The sequence below is a fragment of the Pleurodeles waltl genome, chromosome 8 (genome assembly GCF_031143425.1).
Source record: "Pleurodeles waltl isolate 20211129_DDA chromosome 8, aPleWal1.hap1.20221129, whole genome shotgun sequence".
Classification (NCBI taxonomy): domain Eukaryota; kingdom Metazoa; phylum Chordata; class Amphibia; order Caudata; family Salamandridae; genus Pleurodeles; species Pleurodeles waltl.
In genome coordinates, this window is record NC_090447.1 from 765,283,995 (window position 1) to 765,293,194 (window position 9,200).

The following is a 9,200-nucleotide window of genomic DNA, read 5'->3' on the forward strand; positions in this document are numbered from 1 at the left end:
GGACCTTTCTTGGACTGCAGGCCAAGAGTTATGAACTGTTTTGGATACACACACCAGGGGGCAGTATGACTACGACCAGGTGTGTTGACAACATAATTGGGCATCTGAAATGGCACAATGGCTCTGTGAGCTTGTGATCGGTTGGGAGTGGATGCAGGGAAGAATGGTTGCAATTGTCCTATTATGGCTATTAATACCCAAAGAGTTAATCTAATCACATGGCATGTGTGAGGGCTCAACAATATGCCAAAAGTGCAGACTTTTTTGAAGAGGAGGTGAGCCCAAATTGCATTTCTTTGTGACCCACATTTAACGATTATGCATTATGGAAGGGAGGTACAAAAGTGATGGAGAGTCAAGATCTATTTTATTGACTATTCTGCCTTTGTCCGTGGTGTACTCATCTGGATTAGGCCCAGGGTCCCATTCCTGGTTACTACTGAAATCAAGGATGTATAAGGGAAATACATTATCTTTGGGTGGTGGACGTTGGATGGAAGCTTTGATTAAAATCTATGCATCCAATATAGATGAAAAAGGCTTCCAGGTGTGGTATTACACCCGGTCATAGGAAGCGACTTTATATGTATCACTGACGTATCTCTAGACTGATCTCACCCCCCCATCCCCAGCTATTGGATGCACCCACTATTAAGGTGGCATAGACTCACAGGGGATGGATGGAACACCGGAGATGGTGGATACTTGGAGCATTTACTATTCCCCATACTAGGGATTACTCCTTTTATTAGTGAACGCATGACCTACAAGTTAGACTGGATGCATTTCTATGCTGTCTGTAATTCATGGTACTGTTGAATATTTGACTAGGACTGTGTCAGTTCATAACCTGTTACTTACGCAGCTGAATTAATGCAAAATGAGGATGACCATTCCTAGCCGATAACTGAATGTAGAAGCTTTGGGAAATCATGGTGCATGCTCATCATTTAACTGCCAAAAGTGCTTGACTTAGAAATCCCCACCAGGAAGGTACAAGTTCTAAATTTGGTGGCTGGGCCTCTGCTATGATGGACTTGCTGGCTGCCAAGCTGGGTCTAAATGACCCCCTTATTCGGTCCAAATGTTTAGCACTGGATTAAACCTTCCAGATCTCCTCTGATGAAAATACATCCAATCCTGAAAGAAGTCACATTGAAGAAGGCAAGCAACCACAGTTGTTGGAACGTCCTGTTAGTTTTCCCAACCAGCAACTGGTGCATTCGAGTTCTGACAAAATTTTGTGCTCTGGTCTACTTGGCCTTGCCTAGACAGACCTCCTCAGGCAGTTATTCCAGTAAGGCTCTGCCAGGCTGTTGGAGGTACCTTCAGTATCAGATGCTAACAGCACTTCCTAGGTGTAAGAAACTGGGTTATTAGGTGCTAGGTGAGGTAGTCCACTCAAATAATGAACACACTCTTTGTCAGTGTGAACCACAAAAGTCAGTAAATTACCATGTGCTTAGCCGTCTGGTAGCTTGGCATAAAGCTGTCAGGCTTAACTTAGAGGCACTTAATAAAGTATTTCTACACCACCCAAACAGTACTAAAGTGAAAACATAACACTAGAACAATACTAAACCACTTTAGAAAAATAACATACATTTTACCAAAGAAAATGATACTATAATGACAAAAAGATAATCAGTAAAACAGGGGATATTTATTTTAAAACGTTTAGGTAAAAATTGACCCCGAAAAAGCATAAAGTGCCACTCGTGGGTATCTGGTCGCACTAGAGTGGGTGAAAGTCACAAGTTCAGGCCAACAGCAATGGAGCATAGATCAAATATAGGGAACAGGTTAGTCCCACTGAAGAGCTGTGTTCTCAAGTCTGGTGTGAAGAGTTTAGTTTGCATTGCAGGGGTCCACGAGGAGGCTTCTGGTGTGAAGAGCAGGACCAGCATCGTTATTGCTGTAGTGCTAAGAGACAGTCGTGGCTGGAGCATTCCATTAGTTGATTATTGGGGACAGTCACTGTTGGCATGAAGTGCAGGTCTCACATTGCCGGACATTGTAGATGTTGGCGCAAAGAGCGGTCATTGCGAACAGTCAATTCTCAATGCAAAAAAGTCGCTTTGTGGTAGCGAAAAGCCCAAATGTCAGGATATTCACCTTTTCTTGAGGAGGAGTTCACACTGACGCCTTAAAAGGATCCAAGGCCTGGGACACCTCTTGGACATCAGAACTCAGTCCAGCGGAGGCAAGCAGCAGCAGGGCTTAGCAAGGAAGACGCTCTTGCCGCATACCTGTGCCTGTTTTGTTCCCATGTCTGGAAGCAATAGGAAAGCCCCAACAGAAAAGTCATTGATAGTCATGTGACCCAGGACTCTGTCAGAAAGGCACAACCGGTTTGGGCAAGAAAAAAACAGGATTCTAAAACTGGCATTTTCAAAACTGTAATTTAAAATCCGACTACACCATTAAAGTGGATTTTAAATTACAATTTATATTGAGTATAAACAGCATATTTTCAACTGCTCCCATCCAGAAGTTAGCACTTATAAAGTGTAATAAGCCAACCCAGTGTTAGTCCATGGGAGCAAAAGTCTTACAATAGTGGAAAATGACTTTAGGAAATTTTCTCTGCCAGAACACGTAAAACTTTAACCCACCTGTCCTTCTTCTTAAATACCATGAACCCTGAACTAGGGGTTGCTGGGGCCTACGTTATGGGTGACTTTTAAGTATTAAAATATAGTTTAAAACTATACTACAGACTGTAGTGGCAGGTCTGAGACAAGTTTTAAAAGGCTACTGTAGCGGGCGGCTCAATGAGTCCTGCAGCTCACTAACTGAATTTTTAGGCTCTTAGTACAGGTAGTTCCATCTATTAGAGACTTACATGTAAATCAAATATGCCAATCAATCGTAGTACAATTTAAATGTTTTCAAGGGACAGTGCAAGCACTTAACCTCTGCTTACCAGGGGAAAAGTGCACAAAGTCCTAAAAGCCAACAAAAGCGGGTTCAACAAAGGAAGGCAGAGGAAAGGAAAATCTGGGGTGACCCTGCCGAAAGGGCCATGCCCAACACTCAGTCGTAAGACAACGCCCAAAGCCTGTTGAAATCAGGACTCTGAGTTGACCCCTGTGGGGAAAAAGAGGTAATCAGGAAAATAGATAAAACAGAGGTTTTCTCAAAGTGACCATTTGAGAGCTTCGGGCACAGGAATGAAACCACTCAGGAGTGTCAGAATATTGGAATGAGCTTTTGTTAGCAGGGACTCCAGCAAGGAGAAGAGGTGTAAGTACTCAGGTAAAAAGATCTCACAATGCCAGACTAAGAACTGATTCAGAATGAAAGTTCTGACCTGCCAAGATATCATATGCTGCTGTCAAAGCGAGTCTTGAGATTCCAAGTTGGAATAGCACTGCTTAACCGCCTATACCTATGAGAGAGAAACTTCTCATCTTGCCTCTGCTTTTCCCTCCCTAGAAGTGTTATAACCTCGTAATACATTGGCTCCCTAGTATGGAACTAATGTAAAGTGACATTTGGTCAGAGATGTCTAGCGCTAGCTGAAACAGTTTGGAAAATGTAACCATCAAAGAAGGGGTTTGTTAAAGATATTGGGCGACAAAATATGTCGGGATTCCTACAAGGTAAGGAGTCTCTGTCATAGCTAAAAATGGCCCCTCACTGACAGAATATGTGCACACAAACTTTAGAGATGTTTAACGTTAGCACATGTTTGTGTTCACAAAGCTAAAGGATACTTAAAGTCAGAACAGTACTGTGTACACAAATTCACTCGTCTTGCTTTTATCCTTTTATGAGATTACTAATTTGGCTGCTAGATTTATGAAAAAATGTAATAACAAGTAAAGTCTGTAGTTGGTGCAATTTAAAATGTTGTCAGAAGATATGAAGCTACAGCGAGCAAAATTTTAGATTCATTTAATTTATCAATGTAAATTTTCGATGGTAGCATTTGTGTTGAAATTAACTACTGTCATGAGCTTCCATAAACGCTTGTGCTCACACATAGCAATGCATGTATTGCAACGCATTTACATCAGTGGGTTTCTTGATGACATGTATTGTGTTTAATCTGAAATCATGCAGGTCTATGGAACAAATGTAGTAAAAATCCAATAAAAATGTAATCCAGAAAAATAGTTTCAACTTTAAAAACATAATATACCCTATTAGTAGAGATAGTCTGGTGTAACTGACAAGTATTTCCAAGCTGTATGCTTCCATTTGCATGACATATAAAACATGTTTAGCTTCGAGTGATTTTGGATTCAATCTGGCTGGAAATGTTTTGTGCCCCATATTCTAGTTTTACACTCTAACAACATTCAAGTTCTAACACATTTTACTAACTCCCCAGACACGATTATTACAAGTGTATTACATAGTTGTATTTAGCGCACCGACAGGATTCGATTTCAAAGTTGTTGTGAATTGTATGCAATTTACACCTCTAATTTATGCAATTTATTCAAATCAGATTTATGATAATTATTATTTAACTCATTCTGCTTCAAATTATCGTGTCAAATTCTATTATGCGTAATGAAATGTAGTATCTGTGTCATAAAGTCCTGTAATTTGGGTTGCCTGCAGTGAAGCTGTGTTTTTTTGTTCCGTAGTAAGGAGTTGTGCGTAGGTGTATGTTTTCACTTTGTTTGCGGAGGTAATTATTATTAGGGAAATGTAATTTATATTTTGCTTTGTAGAATGTAATGCATCTGAAGGTGTAGCACGTGTAATAAATTATTGTTACCTCCTTAATGTTCACACAAGACACAGATGCTAAGATCAGATAAGCATCTTTAATGCCACTCGCCGAGCAACAAGGATGAATAAATACAGTGCTTCGCTATAGCAACAGTGATGTTACAATTGACTATAAAATAGTCACATCCCACTGACAGCTTCCTTGCAGCTTTATGTATATTTTTTAAGAAGCCTAGTTTTCTTTGTCAATGATATAGCCTTCTTCCCATGTTTTGTGTTACTGTAAATTCGACCCTGCCGTTCTCGTGAGCGTTTTTTAATACGGAGACAGCATTCACAACGCGGCCCGAACCACACACGCCGTTAAATCGCAAGTGTTACAACGAATGCGTTATTAACACGCATACCTTTACCATGCATATTTTTAGAACGACAAGACTTTCGTCTCTCCCTCAGAGTCAGACTGAATCCAAAATCAGCCCTGCCAAGCGTTCATAGCAGCCCAACACTGCAAGAGACTTAGGCCACAATGAGGTCCAAGGGGCATTTTGGGGTCATTTTAGCCCACAGTGCTGTGAAGGAAGCCTCTTAGTTTGCAGCCCACTAGGGAAATGCTAGAGTGGTAGACTCCACAGGCTGGCATCGTTCCCCCTCCACTCTGAAACCGCTTACCGCAGGGAAACCTGGGGTTGAGCTTTCTCTTTCCTTGTTCCTTTCTCACGGTGAAGCTTCTTTTTTCTCATAACTGTGCACACTTCCACTGTGCCTCCTGCTACATGTCAGGAGCGCTGAGCTCTTGAGCAAATGAGGTGCACTTGACTTCTTATTTTCCCCAGCAACAGGGCAGACAATGATCTCTCACCGAAATAAGGAACAATCCTGCTAGATTTAAAAAAATAGCACAACATTGCGTGTACATGATGCCCTTATTTGGAGAGCTATTGTTTTTCGTACCGGCTTGACAACTGTAAAGTGTTACTACCAGGGTGTTGGCAGTGTCCTTTATGTTCTTTAACTAATTACTATTTTTTTAAAAAGGAAGAATGACAAACATTAACTATACTTACGGGAGGTTGAGAGATGTAAAAGGAAGATAAGAGCGATTGTAGTCTCTAGCTAATCTTTCAAAGGGTTGGTTAAGTAAACTAGATTCGAGAAACATGTTAAGGCACAAGAGTGTTGTTTCTCCTAGGTTGGGCAACTTTCAGAACCATCCTTATTGATAGAGATCACATTTTATTAATACATTTGTGGTAAAGAAGTTAGCATGTGGTGATTTACAAATCTTAATTTAACCCCTTCGCTGGCAGGCCTTTTCCACCTCCTGTGCTAAGCCTTTTTTGGCTATATGGGTGTAGTTCGCGCCTAGGCCCTCATAACGTTTTGTCCACTTAAGCTATCCACATAAAATTTGCGTCCTTTTTCCCAACATCCTAGGGATTCTAAAGATACCCAGAGTTTGTGGGTTCTCCTGAAGGAGACCAAGAAATCCTCCAAAATACAGCTAAAATTTCGTTTTTTTAAAAAAATGGAGGAAAAGGGCTGCAGAAGAAAGCATGTGTTTTTTCCCATGAAAATGGCAACAGCAAAGTGTTACAGTGCTAAAATTACCATCTTCCCAGCTTTCAGGAACAGACAGACTTGAATCAGAAAACCACATTTTTCCACGCAATTTTGGCATTTTACTGGGACAGACCCCATTTTTACTATTTTTTGTGCTTTCTGCCTCCTTTCAGTTAGTGACAGAAATGGGTGTGAAGCTAATGCTGGATCCCGGATAGCTAAACATTTCTGAAAAGTAGACAAAAGTCTGAATTCAGCAATGGGTCATTTGTGTAGATCCTTCAAGGTTTTCCTATGGAAAGTAACAGCTAAAATAAAAACATATTGACATTGAGGTATATACAGTGATTCATCTGGTGAAATATAAAGAGTGAAAAATAGGTATCAAGGAAACCTTTGTATTTCCAAAATGGGCACAAGTTGAGGTGTTGAGAAGCAGTGGTTATCTACACATCTCTGAATTCTGGGGTCCCCATACTAACATGTGAATTACAGGGCAGTTCTCAAATAGACATTATTTTTATGCACTGTCTTACATTTGGAAGGAAAAAATGTAGAGAAAGACAAGTAGCAGTAATAACTATTGTCCTTCTGTAGGAAGTTGGCTCTGTATGTGCTATTTCAAAGTAAGGAATAGCATGCACAGAGTCCAAGGGTTCCCCTTAAAGGTAAAATAGTGGTAAAAAGAGATAATACTAATGCTCTATTTTGTGGTAGTGTGGTCGAGCAGTAGGCTTATCCAAGGAGTAGTGTTAAGCATTTGTTGTACATACACATAGACAATAAATGAGGTACACACACTCAGAGACAAATCCAGCCAATAGGTTTTGTTATAGAAAAATATCTTTTCTTAGTTTATTTTAAGAACCACAGGTTCAAATTTTACATGTAATAGCTCTTTTGAAAGGTATTGCAGGTAAGTACTCTAGGAACTTTGAATCATTACTTTAGCATGTATACTTTTCACATAAAACACAATAAGCTGTTTTAAAAGTGGACACAGTGCAATTTTCACAGTTCCTGGGGGAGGTAAGTTATTGTTAGTTTCAACAGGTAAGTAAGGCACTTACAGGTTTCAGTTTTTGGTCCAAGGTAGCCCACCGTTGGGGATTCAGAGCAACCCCAAAGTTATCACACCAGCAGCTCAGGGCTGGTCAGGTGCAAAGGTCAAAGAGGTGCCCAAAACACATAGGCTATAATGGAGAGAAGGGGGTGCCCCGGTTCCAGTCTGCCAGCAGGTAAGTACCCGCGTCTTCGGAGGGCAGACCAGGGGGGTTTTGTAGGGCACCGGGGGGGACACAAGATAGCACAGAAAGTACACCCTCAGCAGCGCGGGGGCGGCCGGGTGCAGTGTGCAAACAAGCGTTGGGTTTCCTTCAGTTTTCAATGGGAGACCAAAGGGTCTCTTCAGCGATGCAGGCAGGCAAGGGGGGGCTCCTCGGGGTAGCCACCACCTGGGCAAGGGAGAGGGCCTCCTGGGGGTCACTCCTGCACAGAAGTTCCGTTTCTTTAGGGGCTGGGGGCTGCGGGTGCAGGGTCTTTTCCAGCCGTCGGGAAATGGAGTTCAGACAGTCGCGGTCAGGGGGAGCCTGGGGATTCCCTCTGCAGGTGTCGCTGTGGGGGCTCAGGGGGGACAACTTTGGTTACTCACAGTCGTAGAGTCGCCGGAGGGTCCTCCCTGAGTTGGTTGTTCTCCACCAGTCGAGTCGGGGTCGCCGGGTGCAGTGTTGCAAGTCTCACGCTTCTTGCGGGGAGTTGCAGGGGTCTTTAAATCTGCTCCTTGTAACAAAGTTGCAGTTCTTTTGGAGCAGTGCCGCTGTCCTCGGGAGTTTCTTGTCTTTTTCGAAGCAGGGCAGTCCTCAGAGGATTCAGAGGTCGCTGGTCCCTTGGAAAGCGTCGCTGGAGCAGGTTCTTTGGAAGGCAGGAGACAGGCCGGTAAGTCTGGGGCCAAGGCAGTTGGTGTCTTCTGGTCTTCTGTGAACGGGAAAGGGGAGAAGTCCTGATAATCAGGAGCACAAGTCCTCACACACCACATTTGGTGTCATGCTTCATCATAGGACAGCTCCTCGTCAGGCCGGCACTGCAATGCCTGACGGGCACCCCCCGAAGGGGGGCTCTTTGCCGGAGATCTTTTAGTTAATGATGAAGCCGCGGAACCACATGTGGGTCCGAAAAAGAGGAAAGAAAAAAGACAAGAAGAGGATAGAATTGGCTCAAAACCCTCACTAAATAATTTATTGTTCGCTGTTGGGAATTGGTCAAGATTAAAAAAGTAGCAAGGGAGTGAAACAAGAGGTAATGCTCAGACACTCGTACAAAAATCAAGACAAAGGAAGACGGTAATTATCCGAAGTCCCTCAGTATAAGGTCAATATACGGTCGACATGTTTCGCGTCTCTCATGGTCCAACAGGAAACCTTGACGCTTCTTCAGGACCTATTTATTCATTGGACTTCTCCAATTGAAAACAAAGGAAAATTCATCAGCTCCTGCAACCTAACGCTCACAGTCAAGACGTCATTGGTCACTTACTAGAGGTAAACCGGACTGGCTTCCCTTTCCTATTAGTCACCCATCTCTATTTAGAGGAAGTGTTTCATGCACGCCGGTCTATTCGAATATTCGGGAACGCAGCCGCGGGGGTAGGTGTCTCATTGCACGCCGGTAACCTCACAAATTCATTGTGAACCGGGCAACAGGCCTGCGTGATCCCATGAAACACTTCCTCTAAATAGAGATGGGTGACTAATAGGAAAGGGAAGCCAGTCCGGTTTACCTCTAGTAAGTGACCAATGACGTCTTGACTGTGAGCGTTAGGTTGCAGGAGCTGATGAATTTTCCTTTGTTTTCAATTGGAGAAGTCCAATGAATAAATAGGTCCTGAAGAAGCGTCAAGGGATCCTGTTGGACCATGAGAGACGCGAAACATGTCGACCGTATATTGACCT

At 42.7% G+C, this 9,200-nt stretch overlaps 1 long non-coding RNA gene across 1 annotated transcript in view; it reads right to left on the reverse strand.

The window, feature by feature from the left end:
- The window catches only part of LOC138249153 (uncharacterized), a 94,497-nt gene extending 89,073 nt beyond the window's left edge, over window positions 1-5,424 (reverse strand). Inside the window, exon 1 of the long non-coding RNA XR_011194753.1 lies at window positions 5,362-5,424. This is a non-coding gene — a long non-coding RNA (uncharacterized lncRNA). The remainder of the gene's footprint in view (window positions 1-5,361) is intronic.
- Window positions 5,425-9,200: the final 3,776 nt, after the last annotated feature.